Raw genomic sequence first — 13,662 nt, 5'->3', positions numbered from 1 at the left:
CTAATTCCAGGATCGCGGTTCGAATCCCCGTCGCACCAAACATGCTCGCCCTTTCAGCCATGGAGGTGTTATAATGTAATGGCAAATTCCACTATTATTGAGTAGGTTGTTAGCCCACTGCACCGAGCCATCCCTAATTTAGTAGTGTAAGACTAGAGGGAAGGCAGCTAGTCATCACCACCCACCGCCAACTCTTGTACCAACGAAAAGTGGGATTGACCGTCACATTATAGCGCCCCCACGGCTGGGAGGGCGAGCATGTTTGGCGCGACGCGGGCGCGAACTCGCGACCCTCGGATTACGAGTCGCACGCCTTACGCGCTTGTCCATGCCGGGCCTAAATGGTATGATGCTTATATGTATTTTATACCTAAATAAGTCCGGAAAGCCCATATAAGTCACATTATTCAGTGTAATGTTAATTTTTCTAGGAAATTAGGCGTGGATTGAGTGTTATTTGTGTTCTTTGCAAATAAAAAAAACTAAAGTTGAAATCGAATCCGGTTCTCACCTGATGATAATGGCATTGTGCTATCGTGCAACATACTCATTGCAATGAAAACTCTGACTGAGTTAAAGGTACGGCCATCTGGACTCCTCGGGCAAAGGCCTTTCTAATGATACAAAATTTGTTGCGTTGTTCAAGAAATTTGCTAGAAAAGTTGCGGACAGACAATCGCAAACGTGTCATTTAAAAAGATGGTCGTTCATTTTAAATTGGATAGGTGAGATCAAGTTTGCAAATAACATTGACAAATGTCTTTGTTTCATATCCTGGTGTACCTAGGTTTGTTTTTATCTTCTCCTTCCCTGAATCCACGCTGCTGAATAATGTCCTTCCATATCTGGAATTATGAAAACAGACACCCTTAATAATATACTCACCAGACATAGTGTATACTTCTATTGGTGGCCCGGCATGGCCAAGCGTGTTAAGGCGTTCGACTCGTAATCCGAGGGTCGCGGGTTCGAATCCCGGTCGCACCAAACATGCTCGTCCTCCCAGCCGTGGGGGCGTTATAATGTGACGGTCAATCCCACTATTCGTTGGTAAAAGAGTAGCCCAAGAGTTGGCGGTGAGTGGTGATGACTAGTTTCGCTTCCCTCTGGCCTTACACTGCTAAATTAGGAACGGCTAGCGCAGATAGCCCTCGAGTAGCTTTGCGCGAAATTAAAAACAAACAAACAAACTTCTATTGGTTGACCATTAAAATCTACTCACCAAACAGAATGTGTAATTCCACTGGATGACAATAATAATCTACTAATTATACGTCCAATGGCTGACCATAATAATCTACTCATCGTAAATAGATTCTAACAGAAACAAATGTTCCGAAGAAAGATTATCTGATACTATAATGATTTAATTATATTAACATAATTGAGTTTTACGCGGCTTATTTGGAAATTAACTGACTTTAAAAGGTGTTAAATGAAAACAGAATAAAGAAAACCAATCTTACATTTTGGTGCCTAATATCTGAACCTCTGGCTCAATTTGGCTCGTACGTTTTCCGTCCGTTAGAAATCATGGTTAAATTTGTGGTCAAGCTGGCATTCAAGAGAACCTAATCATTCAGTTTTATTATCGGACATCTCCCCTTGTTGTATCCCGGGGTCATATTTAACCTAGAACAAACTATAGTCAACACATTTAAATACATCACTATTGATTTCCGGTGTATATTCCCATCGATAAGATGAATTGATACTATGATTATAAAAAATTGCATCCGATGGTAATTGCTCACGATTTATATATATTTTGAATTGATTGGGTTGGTTTGTTTTCAATTTCGTGTAAAGCTACACAAGGGCTATCTGCGCTAGCCGTCCCTAATTCTGCAGTGTAAGACCAGAGGGAAGACAGCTAGTCATCACCACCCACTGCCAACTCTTGGGCTACTCTTTTACCAACGAATAGTGGGAGTGACCGTCACATTATAACACCCCATGGCTGAAAGGGCGAGCATGTTTAGTGTGACGGGGATTCGAACCTGCGATCCTCGGATTACGAGTCGAGTGCCTTAACCACCAGGGGCCATTTTGAATTGAACGTTTTGGTTACTTTCTTTCTCATTTGTATAGCGATGAGTGAATGTTATGAGAACTTTCTTTGTTTATACTGTGGATAAACTTTTCCCCATACATGCATAGCTCAGGTTAAATTATGAATAGAATATATTTGCATTTTTCGTATTAGTCAATTTAAAGTTCATCCCTTATTGCTGTAGCTTAAACTGAATGCTAAGAAGATAAACTCCATATTTACATAGTTCGGGTAGAATTCAAAGAGAAGTGATTATTTCTTAATTCGAAAGCTTAGATTCAATCCATATTAGCATGCTGACCTATTTCCAACGCTGTAATTGCAAACAAAATAAAATTAGTAATTTTCAAAGTTTACGCAGAGGAAGACGTTACCTCATTTTCAAAGATTAAGCCATTAGAATTGAATGAAGTCATTAAAATTCGTTTTCGATTCCACATAGATTGAACTGTAATGTTAGCATCTCAATTCCACGACTTGATAAACATTAAGTGTTTTGAACTTCGATTACTTGAGTTTCCTTCAGCTCTTAACATTTGAATGCTGTTTCGTCTAACTAACCTAGAGATCTTGGACGGTGTCGGTTACGTACTAAGAGAATCGAAACAATCATTATGGGATTTATTTTACTTACCTGTGTTTTCCGTGGTTTTACTAATCACCGTGAACATTGTGATTTACGTTCAGATGAAACACTTCTACTGGCAGCAATGGTAGGCAGATTTCACCTTATTTTCAGTGCTCAGCTTACATAACATAAAGATTATATTAGAATGAGTATTTCCTAAACTTAACTCTATTTTAAATGAGTCAGGCGTAGCCTCAAGGTTAGCGTGTTGGTCTATGGTTTTCGATACCCGTGATGAACAGAGCGCAGACAGCCCATTGTGCATCTTTGTGCTTAATTACAAACAAATGTGGCTTTTAGCTAAAGGCTAGTTATAAAGGTACCAGTAAACCCTGTTATTTGGTCCAAAATCCTTGAGACGGCTGGTTCTGTTGGTTTCTTGCTCTCGTTTTATTTATTTTTTCGGTAGGTCATAAGTTATCGTTCGGGTTAAGTATTCATTAAGTGGTTAAGTCGTTCGGGTTAAGTATTCATTAAGTGGTTAAGTCGTTCGGGTTAAGTATTCTAAACTCCATTAATCTTTTAAATGTTTGACTTTCGCACTACACAGTTCACACCTCCGATTACAGTTTTCTTACTACGTGGAATAATTTCAGCTCGAAACTTCAGGACTGCAGACTATTACAAACGTCACTGATTTTAAGTTTTGTAAAAACGGTCCACTATTCAAAATCAAGTAAAAACTATGAGTGCCCGCTGTACAGTGTACTGTTATAAGGTTAACACAAACTTACCTTGTTTGGAATGTCACCTGAAATCAAATTTCATTTATCGTTTTGTTTTTATTTATGTTCATATAAGACATTATATGTTAAGTTAATCTGACGAATAATGTGAATAGGTTTTTAAAACATTAATTTTTTCCAGTTACTCACAGTTCATTTACTAACGTTTTTTTTTATTATTTATAATAACGTGTTTTTGTTGTTGTTTTTCGTGTTAATCAAAGTAAAATTCCCGTTACCGTCAAAGGCATTCTGTTGAACTATAACACATGATTGCAAACATATTTTTATTAGATGCCTTAGAGAACGTGATTGGTCAAAGATCAGAACTGCTCGTGATATTTACAGTATCTGTCACTGTGGGGATTACCAGCAACAAAATACTCGTCCAGTGAAGTTTAGCACACATAGTACACATGTGTAACGGGTTTATATTTCTTTATATCCGTGATTACTTGTCCCAGCTAACCTCTTGCTCGTTTCCAAATATAAAAATGTGGTTATCCATTCTAAAGCTTTCTGTTATTACATGATCGAATAATTTTCTATCCTTCGTTCATCGGTTCCTTGTAATTTGTTAAATGGGTCATCAGAATTAAGTTGAAGGAAATCACCTGGTCGCGTCCTCCTGGTATATCAGCTTCGCCTGTCTTTATCTCTTTCAATACTGTTATTCGTGCATGACCGAAATGCACGGGTTATACGTGATGTGCCATTATAGCACTGTTAACACGTACTTAAGTCCAATATTTCGTCTTTCTCGAATCCACTAACTCAAGTTGATTTTACGCACACGCTCGCACATAACTTAATCGTCTGGTTTAGCAAAATTCGTGAATATATATGTATATATATATTTGTAATATATTGGCGTTTCTCAAAATAAATATACTTTTATTCCAGTCTTCAGAAATACCACCACATGCACTTGGAAGAAATAAATAGTCTTCCAAGTTAATTCACAACTCCACTTGCTCTAATAAATATTACATAATAGGTTGTGTCACGTGTTTCTTTTCTCTTTCCCTATTATTATTATTGTCCAACTTTCCGTACGAACTGTGATGGCGTAGATAACTTAGGCTTACGAGGTTCTAATTGGATCGTTACTTTACGATTTCTTTTCGATTTAAAATTCAATTTATCCTTAGTGTATGTATACCCACAACTATTAGAAGAATCTGGATCGTTGTCATAAGTAATTAAAGTTTCCATAGAGCGAATGTTTTGAATCAAACAAAAACTGGAGACAGTTAATAATTCGAGGAATAATAACTTTTTTTTTGTGGGTTTTGGAAAAGTCTATCCTCTCATCGTTTTGTTGTTTTTCAATTGTTAACGCGAAAATTAATGTGCTTTTCTTACTTTCATTACTACTTCTTTCACATTCGATTTTCCTTATAGAATATATTCTTATAATTGAATTAGAACAGCATTTCTTTTTTTTTCCCATCATAATAAATAGGTCATTAGGTTATAATTAGTTTCTAGATTGGTTCCAATATGTTTTGTGCTATTCTTCAGTTCAAAAGGCTAAAATCATACATCATTTGAGTTCCTTTTCCAACTTCCCACGATTTTCTTTATTACAAAAACGTTTAAACTACTCAGCGATACGATTAACTATCATAATTTACATCAGAAAGGTTTCTATTTATTTGACTCTTACCCGTCGTGTTCAAAAAACGAGTTTCAAAACTACTGACATTTTAATGACCACCAACAATATTTAAGATTCTGTTGTGATGTAAATGCCATTGGTCTGTGTGATTTAACTCTCTGCTGCACATTTTAACGAACAGATAACAAAACTGTTTTTGTTACTTAATACACGTACAAATTATTCAGTTCTGTAAATGAATGATCTTACTTCCAGCTAACAACCTAAATAAACCAAGTAATTATTTTTGTTGGTTTCTCAGTTGAAAAGTGTCACTTCTAGGAAACGTGTCCGTTCATAATTTACCAAAATATGTTTCATAAAAACATTAGTTTACGTAATATGGACCCACTTAAGTAAGAGATTCAAATAACACATTTTTTTTTTCTATCGTATTTTCATAATGTGTGAAAAGGAGGTTTAGTATGCCGGGTATTCGATGAATCGAGTGAGGTTTAAACAGTCTCTTCCTACGAAAACGGCCCGGCATGGACAAGTGCGTTGAGGCGTTCGACTCGTAATCCGAGGGTCGCGGATTCGAATCTCGGCCGCACCAAAAATGCATACCCTTTCAGCCGTGGGGGCGTTATAAAGTTACGGTCAATCCCACTATTCGTTGGTAAAAGAGTAGCCCAAGAATTGGCGGTGGGTGGTGATGACTAGCTGCCTTTCCTCTAGTCTTACACTGCTAAATTAGGGACGGCTAGCGCAGATAGCCCTCGACTAGCTTTGCGCGAAATTCAAAAACAAAACAAACAAACAAGCTATGAAAACTAACTTTTATAATTTAGCCATTTACGAATGTCATCAGCCGTATAAATGCCTAAGTAGTAAACTGGAAAGTTTGAGAACGATTGTCCTCAACAGCAATATAACATTAATAGACCGTATTTATTTTATATTTAGAACAAACGTTATTGCGAAATATAGAGTTACATTAATAAATTTGTATTACGTAATCAAAACGCCAAGTAACAGCTTGATCTGTCGTATTGCTTTATATGTTTTCACAAAAATATTTTTCTTGTCAAATTAGTTTTGGAAAACTTGACTTTTTACCCAGCCGAACTTTAATCACAAGTAAAATAATGTGGTTACCAAACTATCTTGACAGTTAACAGAACGTACTTGTTGTGTTTTAGTGTAAAGCTACACAACAGACTCCCTGCGCAATTCACCGCAGGTAATCGAACCTCAGAAATTAGAGTTGTAAGTCCTTACTAGGAACTCAGTGTTGTGAATATAGCATTGAAATGTTTGGTCTAAAACATGACTATATTTTTAAAATAAAAATAAAAAAATTAATATAATCTGACCAAGTGACACTGTAACACTAAACAAAGTTAAAAGTGTTTCAACATTTTAATTACTGTTACTTGTTCATATTTTCCCCCTAGTCTTTGATTCTTGCTTGAATATGCTGTAGTCTTTGTTTCTTTTGACGAATTGGGGCATGACTAGCTAGAAATTTGTGTGTCCAGACTCTGAATTTCATGATTCAGGGTTCGCAACCCGTTGTTATAAACATTCTATTTGCACTTTGGTACGCTAAAAAAAGTGACTGTCAAATCCTACTTCCCAATTGGACAATATTAATCCAATAGCTGGTAATGGCTATTGTTGACTAACTAACTGCCTTCCTTTCTGTTGATCACTGCAATGTTAAGAACGGTCATTACATACAGCTTTAAGCAAACATCTTAATAATAACAACAAAGTAGCTGTATAATATTTACAAATAGTGTTTTTTTACAGTTGCTTTAAAAGGCATAATTACATATTGTATTAAAATAATTTTATTATAAAAGAAAATATTGACAATAGCTTAATTTATATTAATAGGTTAATCATTTATCGATATGTTAATGTAAATATGTATTTACTGCGTGCACTAATCCCGTCGCACCAAACATGCTCGTCCTTTCACTGCTAAATTAGAAGACTAGCGCAGATAGCCTTCATGTAGCTTTGCGAGAAATTTAAAACAATACAAAAAAACGATCTTTAATTTTTGTGATTCTGTTAAGTGTAAAATGCGTTTCACTCTGCACGGCCCGGCATGGCCAGGTGGATAAGGCACTCGTCTCGTAATCTGAGGCTCCTAGGTTCGAATTCCCGTCACACCAAACATGCTTGGCTTTTCAGTCGTGGGAGGCGTTATAATGTAACGGTCAATCCCATTATTCGTTGGTAAAAGAGTAGCCCAAGAGTTCGTGGTGGGTGATGATGACTAGCTGCCTTCCCTCTAGTCTTACACTGCTAAATTAGAGACGACTAGCGTAGATAGCCCTCGAGTAGCTTTGCGCGAAATTCAAAACAAACAATATATATATTTTTATAACATATGGTGAACTTTGAACTTTAATGTGAAATTAACTGAGATTCGCCGTCAGTGTAGAGAACAAAAGCACAAAGTATTCTTTATTTGACTAACTTTAAAATTAACGTGAATAATCTATACATTTCTATCCATATGTCTCAAGTAATAATTTTTAATTTACACCAATATATCCGACTTAAACAGCACCCAATATTCCAATATCATAATTGTTAGCAACTAAAACGAAGGGGGCTGGCGTAGCCTATTGGTTAATTTGCACGAGAGTTCATGGCTCCCAAACCGTTGAGGTAAAAACTGAATTCGCACTTTGGGGCACAGGGTGCGCTATAAGTGTGACAGTCAAATTCCTTAATTGATTGTCTAGTTTCCTTTCTTTATAATATATCGGTATATCACTGTTAAATTAGGAACTGTTACACAACGATAACTCCAGTGAAAGTTAAACTAACACAGGTAAAATATTCATAATAAAACCAGTTTGACATTAAATGCAATAAACGACATATAAAAGTAAATACTGTATAGTTTTCTTTAATTTACACATATTCATCTTCTGATATAATATTAAAACAATGTAATTAAGTTCACAAAAGAAGTCAGGTGAAAACAAGGATCCCTTAATCATCGTGCCAGATGAAATAATTTCAGGCAAGATCAGAGTGAATTATTCAACGACACCTTATCTCTCTTTAGATCAGTTATGTTATTGTGCGCCACCAACACGATGCGTGGGTCACACGTGCATCAGATTCGATTTTATTACTCATCAGGGTATCCACCAGCTTACCCTCAAACTGAAATTATTTCAGGCAGCATTATAATATACTAATCTATGAGACCTTGAGCGAGGTCATAGTTCGAAAAGGGTTTGACCCTCTCGGGTCAAAGCTGTAATTAGAATTCAAATCGTTTGAGAGATGATCGAGGTATAAGGTGATAGTTTGTACTTCTGAAACTCAGAGTCATTATACGAGTTGCTCTTCACTGGTAAAATGTAATAGAAATAAAAAAAAAGTAATAGAGTATATACGTTGAAACTTCTCCTGGTATTTATTTCTTATGTATTTTATGTAGTTGTAGTTTTAATTCATTCACTTCGGGGAATAAAAAAAACAAATCAGAATTCCAATTCGTCAAGTAAAACTTTGTTTTCAATTTCGTGCAAAGCTACACGAGGACTATCCCTAATTTTGCAGTGTGAGACTAAAGAGAAAGCAGCTAGTCACCGCCATCTACTGTCAGCTCTTGGGCTACTCTTTTACCAACCAATAGTGGGATTGACCGCCACAATATAACGCCCCCACAGCTAAAAGGACGATTGTTTGTTTTTGAATTTCGCGCAAATCTACACAAGCTCTAGCCGTCCCTAATTTAGCAGTGTAAGACTAGAGGAAAGGAAGCTAGTCATCACAACTCACCGCCAACTCTTGGGTTACTCTTTTATCAATGAATAGTGGGATTGACCACCACATTGTAACGCCCTTACAGCTAAAAGGGCGATTGTTTGTTTGTTTGTTTTTGAATTTCGTACAAAGCTACTAGAGGGCTATCTGTGCTAGCCGTCCCTAATTTAGTAGTTTAAGACTAGAGGAAAAGAAGCTAGTAATCACCACCAACCGCCAACTCTTGGGTTACTCTTTTACCAATGAATAGTGGGATTGACCATCACATTATAACGCCCCCACGACTAAAAGGGCGCGCATGTTTGGTGCGACGGGGATTCGAACCCGCGATCCTCACATTACGAGTCGAACGCCTTAACCCACCTGGCTATGCCGGGCCTAGGTTATCACCTCAGTAAGTAAATACATATGCATGTTATTGTACACACAGACATACCGGTCACGTGACTGATGCAGTAACTATGGATTTCTATTTGATTAGAAACCAAATGAATTATGGGAAACCTGTAGAGAGAAGTGGTGAGGCTCCAAAGTTATTTTGATATAATGTACAACTCGAACTCCATAACTCACCAAGCCATGACCGGCCTGAAAGGGCGAGCATATTTGGTGTGATTGGGATTCGAACCCGCGACCCTCAGATTACGAGTCGAATACCTTAACCACCTGGCCATGCCGGGACTCAAATATAGCTACTCCTAATAATACTTACTAGACGAATTATTCTGAAAACAGGCATTCTTGAAAATATGACTGTAACAAATATTAATAATATTGTAGCAGCAAAACTTCAGAGAGATGAACATAAAAACTCGTATGACAACAATCTTTCGGAAATTTTACTAAAATATACGTAGCTTCATTCGTTTCTGATCAACAGTTATACTTTATCGTTAGCCAGGAACTTCGGCCTACTATTTACTGCAGGCCTGTCCTGGTGGTTGGGGCACTCGACTCGTATTCTGTAAGTGGCGAGTTCGAATCCCCGTCACCGAACATAATTGTCCTTTCAGTCATGGTAGCGTCATAATGTAAGTAAAATAGTAATCCAAGTTTAATGGTGAGTGATGGTGATTAGTTTTCTTCTATCTGAGCTATAATATCTAAGTTGTGAGGGGCTATCTTTTATCGAAACCCAGCAAAGAAACAAATCATTTATTACATACATTCCAGTGTTTCCTTCTTCCATTGATCATTGTATGGGGAGGGGGGAGGATTTTGTCTCCTCTTAACAGCTTTAGTGATGTTTGTTACTTAGTTACGAGACTATAGTAACTGATAATCGGATCGCAGGCTTAGGTTGGTGGTTAGATTGCAAAATTTTTCGAAACGATGCCTGCTTGAACTCCAGTTGGACGATCTCAGATTGTGCTCGTCCAATCAGGCAAAGTCAAACCAAATTCAGCTCACCTTTTTGGCCTCTTCAGCCGCAAACATAAATAAAAATGAAACTGCATTTTTAAAAGTAAAAAATTCCATGACGGCGCGTGCATTTATCGACTTAACTGTGGCAAACAAAACTTTTGGGGCGTCATCTATTGTCAACAAATGTAACTATTATTGGAAAGGAAATAAAAAGGTGATGTTAATAATTTTAGTCAATGCTAGTTTTGTGGATAGTTTGCTTGTCTGTTTATAGTTAAGCACAAAGCTACACAATGGGTTATCTGTGCTATACCCACCAGGGGTATCGAAAAACACTAACTACAAAAGTATGTCGTATACAAAATAAATAACATACGTTACTATTATTACATGTGAAGAAATGATTTCATTGTAATAAGAAATGTTTGTTGATACCTACAATATGCTATGTGTAACAAACTTCTTTTATTTTCTTGTGTGAAATAAATTCGGATTTGTATAATCGAATCACAGTTTTTTTACCCAAGATGTGTAATAGCCACTAAAATTATCACATATATGTTTATATCTTCACATTTATGGAACTTTAAATTTCATTAAGAAGTGGTTCAGGCTATTGTTCTTGATGATGATAAACCCACTTGAAATAAAAATGTATCTCAGAACGGTTGGTTTGGGTATTAACACTTTTATTGATAAAGAGAGAACAACGTTTCGATCTTTCTAGATTATCTACAGGTTGACAAAGAGAGTTTGCAACTGACCGTTGCCGGACACATGTCTTAGGGACGAGAGTATAAACGGGTACTGCAACGCCCTCTACAATCCCCTACCAGCCGTTCTGAGATGCAGACTATTGTTCTATCTTTTTTAATTTTCTGCTCGATAGCTTGGTCGAAGATACTAGTAGAAAGCAGCTGTAATGTTATGTTAGAAGGTCCTTTTATTGGATGACGGATTAAAGATAAACAAGTGTGGAGAACACATACATGCAACACTATATGTACTTTCGCAGGGTTCTCAAATGTGTTCTGTTTCAACAGTGAACGTTAAGGGTAAGAAATACATTTGTTTCTTGCTTTTAAAGCATGTCATGGTGCGTTGTCAGAGTGCATAATTCTTCTCGTGATTCATGGCATGCATTCGCTTTACCGACGTCACGACAGTATACAAATTGCACCGTTAAGCACCCTTTATGTTACGTTATTTTACTGTCTACTGACTGACAGACAGATAAATAATCACTGTATAGTAGCGCGAGTTAGTAAAACAAGCGAGTCCTCCATGCGGCCTTAGGCTTCTTTTCGAGGTAATTAATTTAGAATGGGCATGCTGATGCATTACGTACGTCACGCGTTGTTTTTTTATGTTGTTTGTAATTAAGCACAAAGCTACACGAAGGGCTGTCTGTGCTTTGTCCACCACGAGTATCAAAACACAGATTTAGCGTTATAAGTCTGCAGATATATCGCTGTGCTATTGGGGATTAGGTGTTTTGTTCAGCACAGTTGGCAAGCAATGGAAACTGATTTATAACAGTCGAAACAGATTGAAATATTGTTATACCAAGATGAATTCTGATGCACTTTAGTGTTTACAAGCCACAATGACAGCCAAAACAGACTAAAATATTGTTATACCAAGATGAATTCTGATGCACTTCAGTGTTTACAAGCCACAATGACAGCCAAAACAGACTAAAATATTGTTATACCAAGATGAATTCTGATGCACTTTAGTGTTCACAAGCCACAATGACAGCCGAAACAGACTAAAATATTGTTATACCAAGATGAATTCTGATGCACTTTAGTGTTTACAAGCCACAATGACAGCCGAAACAGACTAAAATATTGTTATACCAAGATGAATTCTGATGCACTTTAGTGTTCACAAGCCACAATGACAGCCGAAACAGACTAAAATATTGTTATACCAAAATGAATTCTGATGCACTTTAGTGTTTACAAGCCACAATGACAGCCGAAACAGACTAAAATATTGTTATACCAAGATGAATTCTGATGCACTTTAGTGTTCACAAGCCACAATGACAGCCGAAACAGACTAAAATATTGTTATACCAAGATGCGTTCTGATGCACTTCAGTGTTTTCAAGACACAAATTGTTCATCTGTCGATTGTTAAGTGCAAAATTACATATTGAACTATCTATACTTTGTACACCGTAAGCATTTAAACTCAAATTTTAGTCCCCGTCACACCAAATATGCTCGCCCTTTCAGCCGTAGGGGTGTTATAATGGACGGTCAATCCCACTATTCGTTGGTAGCCCAAGAGTTGGAGGTGGGTGGTTATGACTACCTGCCTTTCTTCTAGTCTCACGCAGCTAAATTAGGGACGGCTAGCGCAGATAACTCTGGTATAACTTTGTGCGAAATTAAAAACAAACAAACGAAACCCAAATTTTAGCGTTATAAGCCCTCAGATTTAGTGCTAACTCAATTCTGGGTGCGATCCACAAAAGGTGCAGCACAACTACGAGATATTTTCGCAGTTGCTGCGATATTACACTCTTACATTTTATATAACTCGTTACTATTATTTATCGACATTACATTTTCATTAAAACTCATACGAGTATTTTCAATCTTATCCGCATAAAAATTGGAAAAAAGAAAAATGGATACGACTTCGCCATCATTAGAGATTCAAATCACACCTTTTAGCACCAGTACTCAAGCTTCTATGACCTGACCTGTCAGACACTCTAATGCACTCTAAGTCCATTCTCTTGTCTTTACAGTTTGTACTTTACTTTTTAAATACCAACATATCATTCAGACTGGTTTAAAATGACGAATAAAACACGTATTACATAAACTACACTTTTATCCTAACATTACATGTAGATGTTCACCCAATTATAGACAAAAACTGTTCCAAGTTACTAATGTCATTTTTATGAAATACACTTTCGCTATAATAATATCTAATAATTCAACAAATTAGAAAGAAAAATGTAAAATAAGTGACATTTGAAAGTTGTTTGGTTATTATTGTATTTGTTGTCAATCAGAAACCCAAGTTTTAATGTTATAAGCTCAATGACTCAGCACCAAGCCACTAGGAGGCTTATTGTTGCACACAGTTTACACAATAATCAATGGTTTCAAGAAAAAAAAACTAATTCTAAAAACTAACACAAATAATCTTATTAAAATCTACAACAAGCAAAATTAATTTGATATCTGGTTTTTGTAACATGCACATTTGTGTTTTAATTTTAAAGAAAATGAATGTGAACTCAAGCTAAAGAGTGGATATATAAAATGTTTCCTATGCGCATGTGTCAATTAATTTGATAGTGTTCAGATTGCAACTGAATTTCTGTGAGTTTTGGACAACCTCATAAGCTAAGAATACCTTTAACAAGTTATTTAAACAAATTATACATTATGTATTAAAATTAGGCATAGAATCTGGTTAATAAAGCCAATAGTATAAAAATATTATTTAATTGGAT

Source organism: Tachypleus tridentatus, chromosome 7, assembly GCF_004210375.1.
Source record: "Tachypleus tridentatus isolate NWPU-2018 chromosome 7, ASM421037v1, whole genome shotgun sequence".
NCBI lineage: Eukaryota > Metazoa > Arthropoda > Merostomata > Xiphosura > Limulidae > Tachypleus > Tachypleus tridentatus.
The sequence above is the reverse complement of the archived record's forward strand: the minus strand, read 5'-3'. Positions refer to the sequence as shown.